Here is a 16,881-nt window from a genome sequence, read left to right on the forward strand (position 1 = left end):
TTGAGCCATGCTGGACTGGGCTTGTCTTGTGCATATGTTTTAGATCGGGTTTGGATCGGGTTGTGACCCAACACCTGTATCCATTTTGCGGCCCATCTAGTTGGATTATTTAAATAAAATTATATATGTTATTTATTTATTCAACCTTTGTAACTCTCATCTTTTGATGATAGAGTTGGTGATCATTTTATGCACATGGGAGTTTTGCACCTTTGTAACTTTAGCCCTAATGGCTAGAGTTGATGGCCTTTGATGCTAGGTTTTATGGTAACTTTCATGGCTAAAACCCCTTCCCTACAAGTACAAAAGGGGTCTTTCCTCTCTAACTTAGAAGAAGAGTTTTTGAGAGATTTTTGATGAAAAATGGAGATGGTGTTTTGAGATTAAAAAAAAAAAAAAAGTTGGAGACGGTTTTTTTACACCAACGAAAAACATTTCCTATCTTCTTTTGGTAGCCTCTTCTTTGGTTCTTGTTAGAGAGAGTGCATCCATTGTCAGTTTGCTAAAGCTAACAGAAGGCGTTTCTGTGTTAGCCCGGTCTAAACCGTCGTATCTTGGGAGACAGAAGTCGACGTTCCTCTAGCACCCACGGTGAGACGGTTAATCTGTTTTAAGGACATTATAGTATCACACAGGCTTCGGTTTGCTTCCTTCTACTAGTTTTATTTTATTATGATTTTTTGTAAATTCGAACATGTTCTTTTTTTGAAATTCAAAGCGGTTGTTCAATATGAATCTGTTTATTTTATTTAAGTACACAATTTGTTCAATAATCTTAAAACAGATTAATTGTAATAGTTTTGATAAAATGATTTAGTTTTTGTTATAAATTTATCCTAGTGACTCTTGAAATTAAAATTAATTTAATTGCCTAGTGTTATTGGAATTACGATCCATAATAAGACAAAAATAAGTAAAAAACACTAGAGAAGTAGAATCAGGCAAAATAGGTCAGACCAGTGAGTCCAGAAGGTTGAAAATAATTGGGAAGGGGCTGAATAAACGAAAATAGAGTAGAAAATAGCCAAAATAAAATAATGGACTAATAACAACTCAAGGCTGACGTCAGTAGGAAGCAAGCTGGCGTCGGTAAAGGCGCAGCACACAATAGTAGCGGGAGGCACGACGTATGATAGCAGAGAGAAATTTGTTTCAAGTAATTTATGCATGCAATTTATTTTATGTTAATTAGTTGTTATTGCATGAGTAATTTGATTGTTAGTGCATGATTTACTAAGTATTGATAAGATAAAATAAGAGTTTTATTTCTTAAGATTCTTACTAATTTATTTGATTTGTTTGTTATTTGTTTTCTTTTATACCTAACTTTCTCTACAAGTTTACACAAATGGCAGAACAGTTCAAGACATCACGTTCACTGGTCAGCCAATAAATCCGATAGGCTTTCACTACAAAAGGTTCAAGGCCAACAGCTACCTTTTCTGATGCAGGGTTATTCTGTGTGCTCTCTTTCCAAGTCTTTGTTGTCAAGCATTGTTCATTTTTCTTTATTCGGCCAATTTTATTCATGTAGGGGATTGTTGGAAAATAATGGTTTTTCGGCAACTTTAATTCGAAATTAAAGTGGAATCCAACAGTCGGTTGAGGTGGGTCTGAGTAGTTTTGTATTCTCTCAAGTGAGAAGATTGCAATACAAAAATAATATGCCAAAACCATTAAGTTGTGAATGAGAATTGTCTTATAAAGTGGGCATCAATAGAAGTTGGGTTTGGGCCTAAGCTTAGACTCGGACTTAGTTTTAGTCTTGGTTTGGACTAGCCTAGGCTTGTGTATGTGCATGTGTTGGACTTAGTCTTGGGCATGGGCTAGATTGTGCTATGCTGGACTGGGCTTGTCTTGTTGTAGACACCCTATTTTTGACCGTCCTCAAGAGTGGGACGTCATCACTTGTGCATATGATGATTGTGTTTGTTTGTGTTCGTTTTGAGCGCCCGAAGTCCTCGGTGGAACACCGTGTCTTTGAGCCTTTAGACCTTGTCCTTTCTGTGCCTTGTTTTGGATCAAAACTTGGTGCCTGGAACCTTGTGGTGACCTGTCGGCCACCACCAGATGCTGTCGGCCATGGCTTGTGCTTGTTGGCCATTGGTGTGGCCGGTTGGCCACCAATGGTGGCCGGTCGGCTATCAGTGGTGGTTGATGGCCACCAGTTTCTTTTTCCAGATATTTGTTAACAGCTGTGCCAGCTGTTAACATAGTGAGCTGCATCTCCCTACACATGTATAGTAGGATGTTTCTAAGCTCAAGGCATGTTTTTCTATACATAGGGGGGTTCCTCCCCCATTTTTGAGGGTTAGAAAATTCAGAGCAAAAATCTTTCTCCTTCTCTAGATTTCTCTCTCTTACAATTTTATGCGTAAGTGCATATTTTCTCTACAGTTTTGCATACACATCCTAAATCAAATCCTCTTACCTTTGAGCTGAGGTGATTTGGGATTTTCTTGGAGTTCTTGAAGGTGATTTTAGCTTGGTTTTGTGCCTAGAATTTCCCTTTGCTTCAAGAGGTAGTTTACTTGCCTTGTTTACTTTGTTTTGCAAGCTTGTTTTACCATCTTTTCTTACTGTTTTGGGGCTGGTTTTGAAATGAAAAATACTCTGTTTTTGTGGCCTAAAAGTGGTCGTTTGGGCCTCTTTTTAGTTAGGGCGTGGTTCACCCTTCTTGCTTATTAGTTTGTAAAGCTTTTGTGCCTTTATTCATCACTTTCAAATAAACTTTTTTAGGCTTTTTAACCACTAAATTTTAGAGGTTTTTCAATGCCAAAAAACTCATTTTGAAGTCCAAATTTGGAGGGGTTAGCCTCCTCTCCTTGTGTCTTGTTTGCATGCCTAGTTAGCTTCACATGTTAGCATGTCTTTTTAGCATAACTTAGCTCAAGTCCAGCATGTCTCAGCCTCGGAAATAACCTGTTTTAGCTCTGTTTTGGGCTGATTAGTTTGTTTGAGTCTTGTTTTGCATAGTTGTAGTGTAACCCCATGTATTAGCTTAATGTTTTGGCTTTTCGTGACTTAAGTCCAGCATGTTTTAGACCATATTTAGGGCTATTTTGCCACTATTTTTTGGTTATTTGTTTCATTTGAGCCTTGTATGGCATGGTTGTAGTGTTAATTCCTTCACTAGCATAGTGTTTTAAGGCTTGTGAGTTGATTGCATGTTTTAGTGCTTTTTCTACTTCATTTCAGCACTTATAATCTCTGCAATCTCCCTCATTTCTTCACCTTTTGGTTTTGCTTTGAAAGTGGTTTCAAACCACTTGTTTGCCTAAGTGTGAAATGGAGGTCCTACACCTAATAGTTTAATCCCTAAGGGGGTTCATTACCAGCAGTGTAATGCCTCTTTCATGCCCAAAGGAACTTGGGGTTTGAGCCCTCTTTCCATTAGAGGATATTCACCAATGGATTAATGAATGATTTGGTAATTAAAATGAGTAAACAAAATTGGCAAGTAAAAGAGGCAAGATAAGCATTCTTTGTGTTGCATTGAATGTGTTCAAATCGGACGTTAACTGGGCATTTCACACTCAAAAGTGATGAAATGTGTCATTTTCCTTGGTCTCCATTGCCGTTGATCATGCATGATAGGGTGATGGACATTTTGGTCTTGTTGTGCATTTATTGAACTTGCACAATTGGTTTCACAAGCCATCATGCAATGATCTTACTTGATTGATGGTTTGTGAACCAAAGCTTGTCCCTCATTTGATTTCCCCCTGAAAAGGAGAGGCAAAGTGTGCAAACAACCCTTGAGAAATACACAGTTTTGCTTTATTTTTCTCTCTATTACAACAAGGAATTCAAACCCGTAGTGGCCGACAACCATCAACAGTGGCCGACCGGCCACCAATGGTAGCCGACTGGCCCCCTGTCGGCCACCAATGAAATTTGCATAGTGTATTGGTAAGGTGGAGAAGAGGTGTTCTAGAGGTGGACAGCTTTGTTGGTGTTCATATGTGCAAACAGAGGCTTTTAGTAACAAGGCAGTGGCTTTTCGGGTGGAAACCAGGCATATGCATAGGCCTTCATCACATATCGAGCCATTTTACTTAGCTAATTGTTATAAATAATTGGTTGTATCTAGTTTAATTGTGTAGAGTGTTGTAATTAGTTAAATAGAGTAGTTAATTAATTCGGTTTGTAATAATTAGTTAGCTAGTGTAGCTAGTTAATTAGTTTAAAGTGTTGTAATAATTAGTTAATTAGTTTAGCTATTTATTCGAGTGTTGTAATAATTAGTTAGCTTAATTAGTGTAGCTAGTTGGTTAACTTATTTTATTCAGACCCTCCTTCATGAGGACGTGATGTTGTAATAAATGTGCGTACGTATGTGTATGTTTTCTAACCCCACGTCTTTCTCTCTTTTATTTAATCACTTTTGATGGTTAGACTAGGTTCATATTTCAATTAACATACCTTATGCTTTATGCTTCTATCCATTCATTCGTATTGCATGCACTGAGGCTCAGCGCAACATTCAAACTACATTGCCATTTCAATCCTTCTTTGAATATGTGTTTAACCACATGTTATCAAATCGAATCATATGCCATATTAGTAGCCGAGCCTATTAATTATATATTGCATGTGTTGCATTAGACATCTTGTATAGATAGGAATCATGCATTATTTTCTAACTCATGTTTTCTTAGTTTGGAGTACTAGGTGAGTTTTTACGCTTTAGCATACTTGCATAAGTGTGAGTGTTTCCTTATCTAGCATGCTTGCCATGAGCCTATGTGCTTAAATGCTAATGCTTGAATGCCTGTGGATGAAGGCTTGTTATTTGAATTGGAACGATTCAATAAATATATGTTTTAAGCCCACTTTGTTGAGTGGCAAATCATGTTTTAAGCCAACTATGTTTGGTAGAAAATCCGCAAACTTTAAGCCCACATAAGGTGGCAAATTCAAACCATTTTCGCAAACAAACATGAGTTGAATTGTTCCAAATTGAGCAAACTAGTCTATACTTGCTTGTGCGCATCACATAGTAGAGCTAGCTTAATAATAAACAAGAACACATAATGCTTATAAAAAATCTTATCATGATAAGTAGAGGCCGATCTTTGATCGGGCGAGCGGGGGTGCTCAATTCATGACCTTCTCCCCTTGTACCCAAGTTCCCTAGCCAAGGCAACTTTGGTGATGACGGACACGTGGCCTTTGGCACAAGTCAGGGTTTCTTAAATTTTTCCAAAACAAAAAATATTTAGGTGGCGATTTTGTATCTGGCAAAGCGGTCCAATTTTGGCATTATTTGATTTAAAATTGATTTTCTAAAAAGATTTGTCAGATTGGACTCTTTGGTGTTTATCAGTTTCACATTGTGTAATACGCGCCCGCGTGGGGGGCTTTGCTACTACAGTTCGGACTCGCGATTTTTGTTGTCGCGGTTCTTAATCTTGAACCAAAGAGTCCAAATCTGGCAAATCGTTTTGAGAAACAGTTTTTTGAAAAAGTAGTGCCAAACATGGACTGCTTTGCCAGATACAGAGTCGCCACCTAAATATTTTAAAATGGGGAAATTTAGGAAACCCTGACTCGGTGCCGAAGGCCACATGTCCGTCATCACCGGAGTTGTCTCGGCTCGGGAGCTTAGGTACGATCGGGGAAGGTCAGCTATGAGCACCCCCTTTCGCCCGGTCCGAAGACCGGCCTCTACTAACCATGATATCCGATTTTGAAAACGTCATGTATTGTTATTCCATTTATTAGCCTAGAATTACTACGTTATGCGCACAGTAAACAAGTATAGACTAGATTGCCTGATTTGGAAATAAGCATTGCATATCCGTTTGTTTTGGAAAGTGCTTTAGATTTTGCTACTCGCAAGTAGGCTAAAACACGGATTTCAACGAGTTTTCCCAACTCAAACAACCCAACCTTCACCCACAGGCAATCAGACAGTTTATCACATAAGCATCTAGCCACATGGTAAACATATTGTCATGGTAGCATTCGCACGCATGTGATATGCTAAAGCATTAAAATACTTACATAGTACTCCGTGCCAAAACAAAGAACTCGTTAGCAAACATGCATGATCCAAGTCCATGTTAAGTGCCTAATGCATCGCATACAAAATGTTGCTAGAATAGGCTCGGCTAACCTAAACATGGCATGTGAAAATGCACAACTATCACATATTCAGCTTTGAATTTGAAGTACAAATGCAGTTAGCGTGATGTACCGAGCCCGGTGCATGCAAGACAAATATATGGATGCACGCATGCATAGCATGAGGTATGCTAAATTAAACATGCCCTAATCTACCATCATAAGCAGGTAAATAAAAGGGAAGAAAGAAGTGGGGATTGGAAGACATACACGCCACTCACCCACACTTATTACAGATTTGCCCTCGCTCAGAGGGACCGAATAAATAATACAAATTTAATTAACTACGCAAGCTAATTAATATTACAAATTGCCTAATTAATTAACAAATTAAATTAAGTTAAGAAAACAGTAAATCGCCTCGGGAAATGCGCCGCCATGCATGAGCTGCCTCTGTTTTCCTTCCTTCACTCCTCTGGAGGTTGTCAAAACCTCAGGACTGCTTCCTTGGATGCTGGGAGACATCACCGGCTGCATGGAATTGCCACCGGCAGTGGGATGTGGCCACCGGCACAAAGTGAAGCTGTCGGCAGAGAAATGATTGCCGGTCGGCACTTTACACTGCCGGTCGGCAGAGTGTTCCTGCAGAATCTGCAAATGACAGCAACAGAGGGCAAGGCAAAGCATGGTAGCACAATTCAAGGCATATATGCACTAACCATGTCCCTTATCATGGTAGTGACTCAAAGGGGCATGTGCCTCGATTCTCGGACCACCAATCACGCATTTCCATGCATGATGGCCCAAGGAATCAAGTATGCAACTTTCATGTCAAATGAAATGCAAACCAATCAAACAAACTAAGGCCCAATTCCTATCATCAAGTCAAGGAACAAGGCATGCATGCAAGATGCAATGCAACCTAAGCATGCAAGCTAAGGATGCAACATGACATGGCAACAAGCTTATGCAAGCATACAAGCAAACATGGGACCATGCAAATGGATGTAAAGATGGACTTATACAAGACTTGGGCAGCTCTAATAAGGCCCAAAACAGTAGCCAAAATGCCCAAAAATGGAGGCTGAACACACATGCACACATACACATGTTATGGTCCAAACCTCAAGCATTAAGCAAGCAACATTCAAGCACACTTGACAAGAGATTTCATGGACAATTAGCATGCAACATGAGCTCTAAAATCATGCTATAAAATGATGCCCAATCACGTTAAACAAGACGAGCAAATGCATGCAAGCATGGTCCAAATACTTGAGGCAAGTCATGAAGCTTTGAAGCACATTTATCACGACAATCATGGCGTGCATTAAACAACTAAAAACATGTTTTTAGCATGTTAAAACAAGGCTAAAGGACTACTTAGATGGCATCTAAGTGGCTCAAATTTAGAGGCATGCACGATGGTCAAAACATGGAGCATGCAACACATGCTTCCAAAGCATTAAAGAGGCATGCAAGGCAGTCACGCAAGCATGAAATTGGGACTGAAATAACATGTAGGGTGGCCCCAAATCACCAAATCAATGCAAAGATGTCATGCTATACATGCACATACTTAAGGCCAACGAGCCGGAATGCAAAGTGGCTATACTAAGCATGCTAAAATCAACCCAAACACTTATGGACAGACCTAAAACATGTCAAGATAAGCACAAAATCTTCACAAATGTAAGCCTAAAACATGCTAGAAACAAAGGCACACGACCTAAGACATGTTAAGGAATCACAAGGCATTACATGGCAACTATGCTAAGCATGCATGGAGTACCAAAACCAATTTAAAATCATGTTATATTATGGAAAAATAAGCATGAAAAATAGTCTATACATGCTCAACACACACTCAAACATAGGCTCCCTTTAGAGGCCAAAACATGCCCTTTTCAAGGACAATAAGGAGAGGGGGTGGCCCTCTCCCTTTAGAGACATCAAGGCACCATCTCCACCACTGAAATCCCTCAAGATTTCAGTGGTGAAGAGGCCCAAACACCAAAGTCCCGAAACTAGCACAAAATAGCACAAAATGAGGCCTTTCAAGGCCTAAGAGGGGTCAAACACCCTCAAACCACAAAACACTCTTAATAAACAATCAAGAGGGCCTAAAAACAGAACTTTTTTGTGTTATACAATAAGCACGAAAATAGCTCTAAGACAGGTAGAAAATCAATGCAAAAATGGGGAATAATGGGACTAGATTCTCACCCTTGAAGACCCCTTTACAAATGATGCTCCAATGGCTCTCCTTGGCTTGAATCCAACACCGAAACTTCAAAATCAGTCCCTTAGAACCTCAGTAGCTAAGTGAAGGTGAAACACTAGGTGTTTGTGTGCAATAGTATGGACTAAACACACTAAAACACACACAAGAGGGAAAAAGAGAGAGATAAGGTGTATCAAACCCTAACCCTAGAACTCAAACCCTAACAATGGCTGTCTAAGCTCTCTCAAGTGTCTCAAGTCTCTAACCTCAGCAACCAGAGAGAGCCCCTCCCTTTATGGAACTTCTTGTCTTGTAAAGCTTACAAGACAAGCTTCATAAGAGGGAGATCCCTCCATACACGTGTATGGAGGGGAGCAAAAAGCAAGACAGCTGTCTTAAAATATCTGCAAAAGCAGATGCACAGTAGTCGGCCGGCCAAAAATGCCATCTTGGCCAAAAGGAGTGCCGACCAGCACTAAATAGTGCTGACCGGCAATAAATAGTGCCGACCGGCAATAAAAAGTGCCGATAGAAGCAAAAACCAGCCGGTGGCCTCTAGCCACTGCCGGTGGTGGGTGGGGATGGTCTACAAGCCCTACCCTGCCTCTCAAAGGCAAGATGTCAGTGTTTGGTGCAAAACCAGACACTAAACGGTCGAGTTCGGAGATCTTGAGGCAAGGCGCGTAGCCGAGGCCTCCGGGAACTCCAAACGAACACAAACATGGATGATCACCGAGTGTTCAAACGGTGACGTCCAAGTCTTGAGGACGGTCAAAAATGGGGTGTCTACAGTTGCCCCTCTTTGACAGAACTTGAAAGTCATAACAATGACGGGAGTGAATGTCAAAGCCCAGAGACGACCCATTTTTGACAAGGCCGAAGACTTAGACAGACATGCAAGACAATCAAGGTATGCGCCCGAAGGCAGGGGCAAAATGCAAGACAATGCACGAAGCCGAGCATAACTTATGATCATGCAAGAAACATAGGGACGTATCCCGGTGTTTCGGAAATGTATAAGCATTGAAACGTATTCCAAATGCTCTTAACCAAAGGGGGAGAAACATAGGGACATATCCCGGTGTTTCGAAACGAATGAGAAACATAGGGACGTATCCCGGTGTTTCGAAAAAAGAAGGAGAAACATGGGGACGTATCCCGGTGTTTCGGAAAGAAGGGAGAAGAAACATAGGGACGTATCCCAGTATTTCGAAAAGAAGGGAGAAACGTAGGGACGTATCCCGGTGTTTCAGAAAAAGAGAAAGAAACATAGGGACGTATCCCGGAGTTTCGGAAGGAGAGAGAAACATAGGGACGTATCCCGGTGTTTCGGAAAAAGAGAAACATAGGGACGTATCCCGGAGTTTCGGAAGGAGAGAGAAATATAGGAACGTATCCCGGTGTTTCGAAAAAAAGAAAGAAACATAGGGACGTATCCCGGAGTTTCGGAAGGAGAGAGAAACATAGGGACGTATCCCGGTGTTTCGAAAAAAGAGAAAGAAACATAGGGACGTATCCCGGAGTTTCGGAAAGGAAAGAGAAACATAGGGACGTATCCCGGTGTTTCGAAATGGTGTGAGCATTGGAATGTATTCCGAACGCTTTTAACCGAAGAGGGAGAAACAAAGGGACGTATCCCAAAGGTTAGGGACGTATCCCAAGGATTAGGGACGTATCCCAAAGGTTAGGGACGTATCCCAAGGATTAGGGACGTATCCCAAGGATTAGGGACGTATCCCAAGGGTTAGGGACGTATCCCAAGGGTTAGGGACGTATCCCAAAGGTTAGGGACGTATCCCAAAGGATTAGGGACGTATCCCAAAGGATTAGGGACGTATCCCAAAGGTTATGAATAAGGAGGAGAAACATAGGGACGTATCTCGGTGCTTCGGAAAAGAGAGGAGAAACATAGGGACGTATCCCGATGTTTCAGAAAGAGAGAGAAACATAGGGACGTATCCCGGTGTTTCGAAAAGAGAGAGAGAAACCTAGTGACGTGTCCCGGTGTTTCGGAAAAAGAAGGAGAAAGAGAAACATAGGGACATATCCCGGCGTTTCGAAAGAAGGGAGAAACATAGGGACATATCCCGGTGTTTCGAAAGAAGGGTATAAGAAACAAAAGGACGTATCCTAGTGTTTCCAAACAAAGGAGCGCGCATAACAATGCAATGCAGGTGCACAAGACAGTGCGATAAAATGCAATTTCTATGCAAGTATGGGGGCATTTTCTATGCAACATTGAAAGCAAATTCTATGCAGAATCGAAAGCAAGCATATTCTATGCATGAATCATAACGATGTGCGGCACGCATGCAACCGAAGTTTATATGAAAGCTCACATTCTATGCAATGGAAGGGCATCAAACATGTACTCTGGTGCCTCCGATTTACCTTTCAGAGGACTTGGCAACACAACTCTGCTCGAAAAAGGGACACCCTGTTTACATTGGCAAGAGATAACATTTACTGCTGCTTTAATTGCCATTCTGACTTGAAGCAGGCTTAAGCTTGGAGTAGAGGCACACTCATTCTTCGGAGCACTGACAAGGCCTGAAGAGGTACATCCGGAGCACAATCACGGAGTTTGAAGAAGGTGAAACACACTCAGATGCTTCGGTTTTTCCTCTTTTGCTTTTGTTTTGTAGTCTGGAACCCATATAGCTTCAAATAGGTCCTTGTTTTACTGTTCTTGTATGACCTGGGTTGAACCCTGCGGTTTTAAGAAAGAACGAATCTTGTTTTGCACAAACGTGAAGAATGGCACAGCACTCTAAGCACATGGCGATTTTATTGAAATTGAGAAATGAGTTCTCGACCAGGTATTGAGCCTACGACTGAACACAGCGAAAAAGACTCAACAACGAGAAACAAAAGGTAAACAACCTAAACACATCGAGACATGCTCGGAACGACTCAAAGCAAGAATCGAGACAAACAAAACAAAAGACACGACACACAGACGTGCACAGGGAGCCTGTTTCTTCGGGTATTGTTTCCCACCCTTTCTCATTTGTGATTCTCACATCACTCGGCCCTCAAGCTCTGTTTTTCTGAAAAAGCCCTTTTCCTCACTTTTTCTCTCAGTGCACATCTCTCTATTCTTTAATCTCTCATTTTTCATCCCTCCCCAGGGTGGTTGATGAATAAACAGGAAGTTGTGGGGTCTTGCCCCTAGCATTTCGCCAGATTCTTCTTCTTGTTCACAACAGTGAGTTTCTACCACAGAGGGGCTACGCTACAATTGGGTGTGTAGCAAATCTGCAGCTGACATCAATTAACGATGCTCTGCTGGGGAGTTTGGACGTGATTAGATCTGCCCAGATGAGGGAATGAGATATCTTGTCCCATTCCGGTTCATGCTTCGCACTTGGCTTGATGCCTCGTTGCTTGGAGGATGTGAGGGCTTTCTGCTCTTTTGTAGTCAGTTGTAGTGGTGCCCTTTTTCTGGCGAACACGGTGCCCTTTCGGCAAGTAGAGTGCCCTTTCTGGCAAGTATGTTGACAACGGGAGAAAGACAGAACACCTGACTCAACTGTGCCCCTATTTCATCATTTTGACCATTTTTTGTTTTTGCTTTCTACTAAAACAATCTTGACCAATATAAGAGTTAGATTAACATACTTGTTCGATTTTTGATTTGAAAATCATGCAAGTTAGGTTATGAGCACTGAAAAGTTTCCTTTTTGGGTCCAAGAAATGGTCCAGTTTTGGAAAAGATGGAATAATTTTCGAGGGATCAGTCAACCTCAGTAAAAATTCTCAAAAATTGTTTTTGCAAACGGCCAATGCTTAACAAGCACGGAACCTACTCTTGAGACGCACAACCTCAGATTTGGAGGAAAATTGCCCCCTTTGCTCAAAGATAGCTGCGTGGCAACGGAAAGTTGCCCCTTGTTTGAACGGCACCGCAGCGCATTGAATGGCAACGGAAAGTTGCCCCTTGTTTGAATGGCACCGCAGCACATTGTAGTCAGTCTTCACAGTGAAGGTCACAACCAAACTCTCAGATATAGAGAAGGCAAAGATGATCAAAACCATTACATGGACACAATTGATTTGGAAGTGTTTGTGGCTGGACTTCAGAATGAAGTTGCCTATGTATCCCAAACATGGGAATCAAGCCTTACGTAGTTCGGGTTTAAGGTACACTCGGGTATTATCCTCTCCTTGTTAGGCTCTAACTTTTGCCAAGGTGCCCGTTGCGGGTTTTCGACCTTGCGAGCTTTGTTCTTCTTTTCTTTTCAATTTTTTTCATTTCTTTTTCTCTTCTTTTTTTTGCATTTTTTTCTTTTTTCTTTTTTTTCTTTTCTTTTGCATTTTTTTTGTATTTTTTTTTCTTCTTCTTTTTTTGTTCTTTTCCTTTTTTCCTTGCTCTAACTTTTGCCTGGGTCGCCCTTCTGGGTTTTCGACCCAGCGAGCCTCTCAAAGGGTAAAAGTGTAACAAGTCCATGCCAAATGGTTTTAGGGTTTTGAAGCCATCCGTATCTAGGAGAGTGGCTATTGTATTGATTTACTGAAGGATCCATCTTCGGCTCTTCGAGCATATCTGACATTTTTGCCCCTAGTTTGAGGAGGGTTTCTGATCTAGCTTTACAAGCTTCCTTTGATCTGATCTTCTTGATCTGACTTTGGTGCCTCTTGTTCGAGGGCTGCTTCAAAATGGCCACACAGGCCTCACGTTGTGGTTGACCGCTGAACGTTCTGAACTCAGGTTCAAGGTTTGAAAGTGAGGGGTCGAATCTCGAGGCTAAGAGCGATCCTAAGCTGCACAATCTCAAGAGCGATCCCACACAAGTCTTCGCAGGACCGCGCAAAATATTTTTTGAAATTTTTTTTTTTGAGAAAGCGACAAATCGCTCGCGCTGAAGACAGTGTAGAACCAATCTGGATCAAGCCAGGGTCCTTCTCAGTACTCATATTAACAAGCATGATCTCAATCATTAAGGGCTTAGCATGGCTCTCTCTCTCTCAATTGATCAAGTTTTACAAAACCTGAGGAATTCCTTCCTCTTCGTTTTTATCACAATGTTTCGAAAAAAAGTTTTGAAAAAACCTAGGTCATTACAATGACTTCAAAGGCACAGAAAAGGCAGGCGAAGAGCACTGTCATTTCATTCAAACTTCTGGCACAACTGGCACACGACAGAAGCAAACACAAGAGTGTGAAAATCACTGATGTTCCATTCAAATCTGTTGACATAACTGGCTCCAAGGCAGAAACAGACTCAAAAGAAAGTAAAAAGACAAACACAAAACAAGATAGTGATGTCCGAGGTAACACCCTCCGGAATCACCCGACTCCTACACAACAGGAGTGACTCGATACGACAAGACAGACCTCCACTAACTCAGCATGAAAAGACTGACTCAAAACAAAAAGACCGACTCAAAACAAGATAACAGAGCTGACTCAATACCCAAGCCAGAACGTACAAAACAAGCATTCGCAAATGCTCAAAATAGTGCATGCCATCCATCACATCTGGAGTAAACTGAGCACCGCCAGCAAGTGATTCATCCCTCGATCACATCACCTTATCCCCTACAACTTCATTGATCAAGTGCCGATAGACTTTGCAGGACCTGGTGCGGGGATGACCCCGTTGTCAATCAAATTTTGTATCTCGTGGCGGAGACGGACACAACTGTCGGTGTCATGACCGGTTTGTTGATGGAAAGCACAGTACTTAGTCGGGTCATGTTTTGGAGGGAGAGGATTAGGTAGAGGCCGTTGCTCTAATGGTTTCAGATGTCCTTTCCTGAGTAGGACCCCCAGGGCTTTAGACAAAGACATATAGAGTGGGGTGAAAACCCTCTTGCCTCGGGGTAGATAGTCTGAAGTTCGGGGGTTTGAAGTGGATGCACCAACAAAGGGGGTGGCTGCTCTTGGTGTGGTGGTGGCGACCATGCCCACCTCGGAAGATCTTGCAGCTGCGTCACCGCTGGTGGTCGCATTAGAACTGCGGGTAAACGCCCTCCTGGGCTGCTCCTTCTCCTGGTCAATGAGGCCCTGCTTCATAGCATCCTCGATCTGTACTCTCATCTCATGCAAATCTGAAAAGGTAGGGAAGGGGAGCACGATCATTTTCTGCATTAGTTTGGGTTGGAGGTTGCGCACAACCATCCGTATCTGATCCTTATCTGTTGGCCTAATGGTCATCATTGAGGCCTTGGCCCTCCAGCGGGCCACGAATTCTGAGAAGCTCTCCTTAGGCTCCTGCCTCGTCGTCTCAAGATCACGGGTCGTAATCTTGATTTGTGTATTGTATGAATATTGTGCGACGAAGGCCTTAGTCATCTCGTCCCAACTTCTCTTGACGTCATCCTCCAATTTGGCATACCATGCGGCCGCTACACCCGACAGGGTCCGGCCAAATAAAGATAGCTTCTGCAGTCTAGTGAGGCCCATTGGTCTTAGGACGTCTGAAAATAGTCGTAGGTGCACCATGGGATCCCCAGACCCGTCAAAACGATCAATTTGTGGCATCTTAAACCGATCTGGCAGCGTCACGGCTGCGTCAGTGTATCCGTCTCCAATGTCCGGAATGGACTTCACACCTTGAGATTTCTTGAACAGCTTTTCAAACTTGTGCATTTTTAATGCCACGGGCTCCACCTCAGGCTCGAAGGGAGAATCTGATTGGTTGATAGGAGTGGGTGCCTTGGATAGTTGAGGCAGAATCGGGGGTGGAGCTGGCCCGACTGGAATGTCCGTATCATCCTGGACATGGGTTGCCTCCCCGAGTATGGGAACTCTTGGTAGGGGAGGAGCCTGGTGCGAAGTAGATACTCCAGTTTGCTGCTCCAATCTGGCAATTGTCTCTGCCTGTTGGGCTATGACCACAACCTGTTGCTTGGCGAATTCTGTTTGACGGACAGTGTCTTGCTGCATGGCTTTCATACTATCCTGGAGTTGGCGCACCATCTCTTCCAGACTTGACATACTGTTCTAATCTAACTGAGCAACCGGTATATCTGTGTTGGCAATAGGTTCGGAAATCTCAGCCCGACTGCTCAAAGATCACTGATCTGGTAGCTGTTGTACTGGTGGTCTGTGCTTGACTAGCCTTCTCTAGCCCTGATTACCCTTGAACTGAATCTCTGACCTGACAAATTCTATCAGCACAAGTCCGATGAACCTCAGGGGATATCGGAGCCTTTTGAAGCTATGGTTCCAGGACTACCTTGCAAAAGGGAAAACAGAGAGCATCTCAGCCTAATTTCACTGGAACAGATTCGAGCATACTAGGATGAATGTACCCAATACTAATCACTGTTTCCCAAATATCTGCCTGTAAACTGATACCCTCAGGTAAAACTGATTCCCCAAATACTGATGCTAATGCCCACAGGCCTGATGCCCAGACTTGTAAACTGGTATATGCATTCCTGTAGAGATACACTCTAAAAGCACATAGTAAGTAAGAGAGAGCCAAAACACCCCTATGTTGGGGTAGGGTTTCCCTGTCCTATTTTGTCAGGAACTAGGGTTTCACTATGCACACAGCAGTTTCAAACAACCTATCGGGTAAGCAACCTGTCCTAGTTTGGAATGGTCACTATGGATTCCGAATATGCCCTAGGTCGAATGGTCAAAAGGGTGCCCCGGTAAAAACCGGGGTTTGTGCTCCCTTACTGTTAGAGCCCATAACCGATCAGCCTTATGGTCATGCCTTGACAAGACAAGCCTCCGGCAAACCGTTCAGGAATGGCAGATGGCAAACACAGTGTTCCTAGGCGCACCAATGCACATGCAATGCAAAGAGACACATAAATGAAATCAAAACAGGATATCATGAGTTCGAGTCAAGCTCTCTAAAATCCCCAGCAGAGTCGCCTGAAACTGTAATACGCGCCCGCGTGGGGGGCTTTGCTACTACAGTTTGGATGAAGCCGCTAACAAGAACATCAAGCACATTTTGCAGAAAATGGTTGAGACCCACAGGGATTGGCCAGACAAATTGCCATTTGCTCTCTAGGGCTACAGAACTTCAATTCGGACATCTGCTGGGGAAACTCCGTACTCTTTTGTTTATGGGATGGAAGTTGTTCTGTTGATTGAAATAGAGGTTCCGTTGCTGCGGGTTATGGCTGAGTGCTAGATAGCAGAAACGGACTGGCAGCAGAGCAGGTTTGAAGAATTGATGTTGTTTGATGAGAGAAGGCTAAAAGCACTGTACCATATTCAAGGATATCAACGCAGGATTGCCGGGTATTTAACAAGAAAGTTAAGTCCCAGAATCTCAAAGAAGGAGATTTGGTGCTAAAAGACAACCGAGCTACCATTCATGACCCTAGGGGCAAGTTCATACCCAATTGGATTGGTCCTTACATTATCAAGGCTATTTGGTCAGGTGGAGCTGTTATTCTCATGGACCTAGATGGCCTAGAATTTTTCCAACCGATCAACATGGACAAGTTGAAGAAATATTACTCCTGAGAGGCTCGTTAGGCCAAAAACTCGGAAGGGCGACCTAAGCAAAAGTTAGAGCACAAAAAATTGGAAAAAAGAAAAACTGAGCTCGCAAGGTTGAAAACCCAGAAAGGGAGGCCTTGGCAAAAGTTAGAGCGCAAAAGGAGAGCGTTAA

The sequence above is a fragment of the Camellia sinensis genome, unplaced genomic scaffold (genome assembly GCF_055761805.1).
Source record: "Camellia sinensis isolate YWXY unplaced genomic scaffold, ASM5576180v1 Unanchor3, whole genome shotgun sequence".
NCBI lineage: Eukaryota > Viridiplantae > Streptophyta > Magnoliopsida > Ericales > Theaceae > Camellia > Camellia sinensis.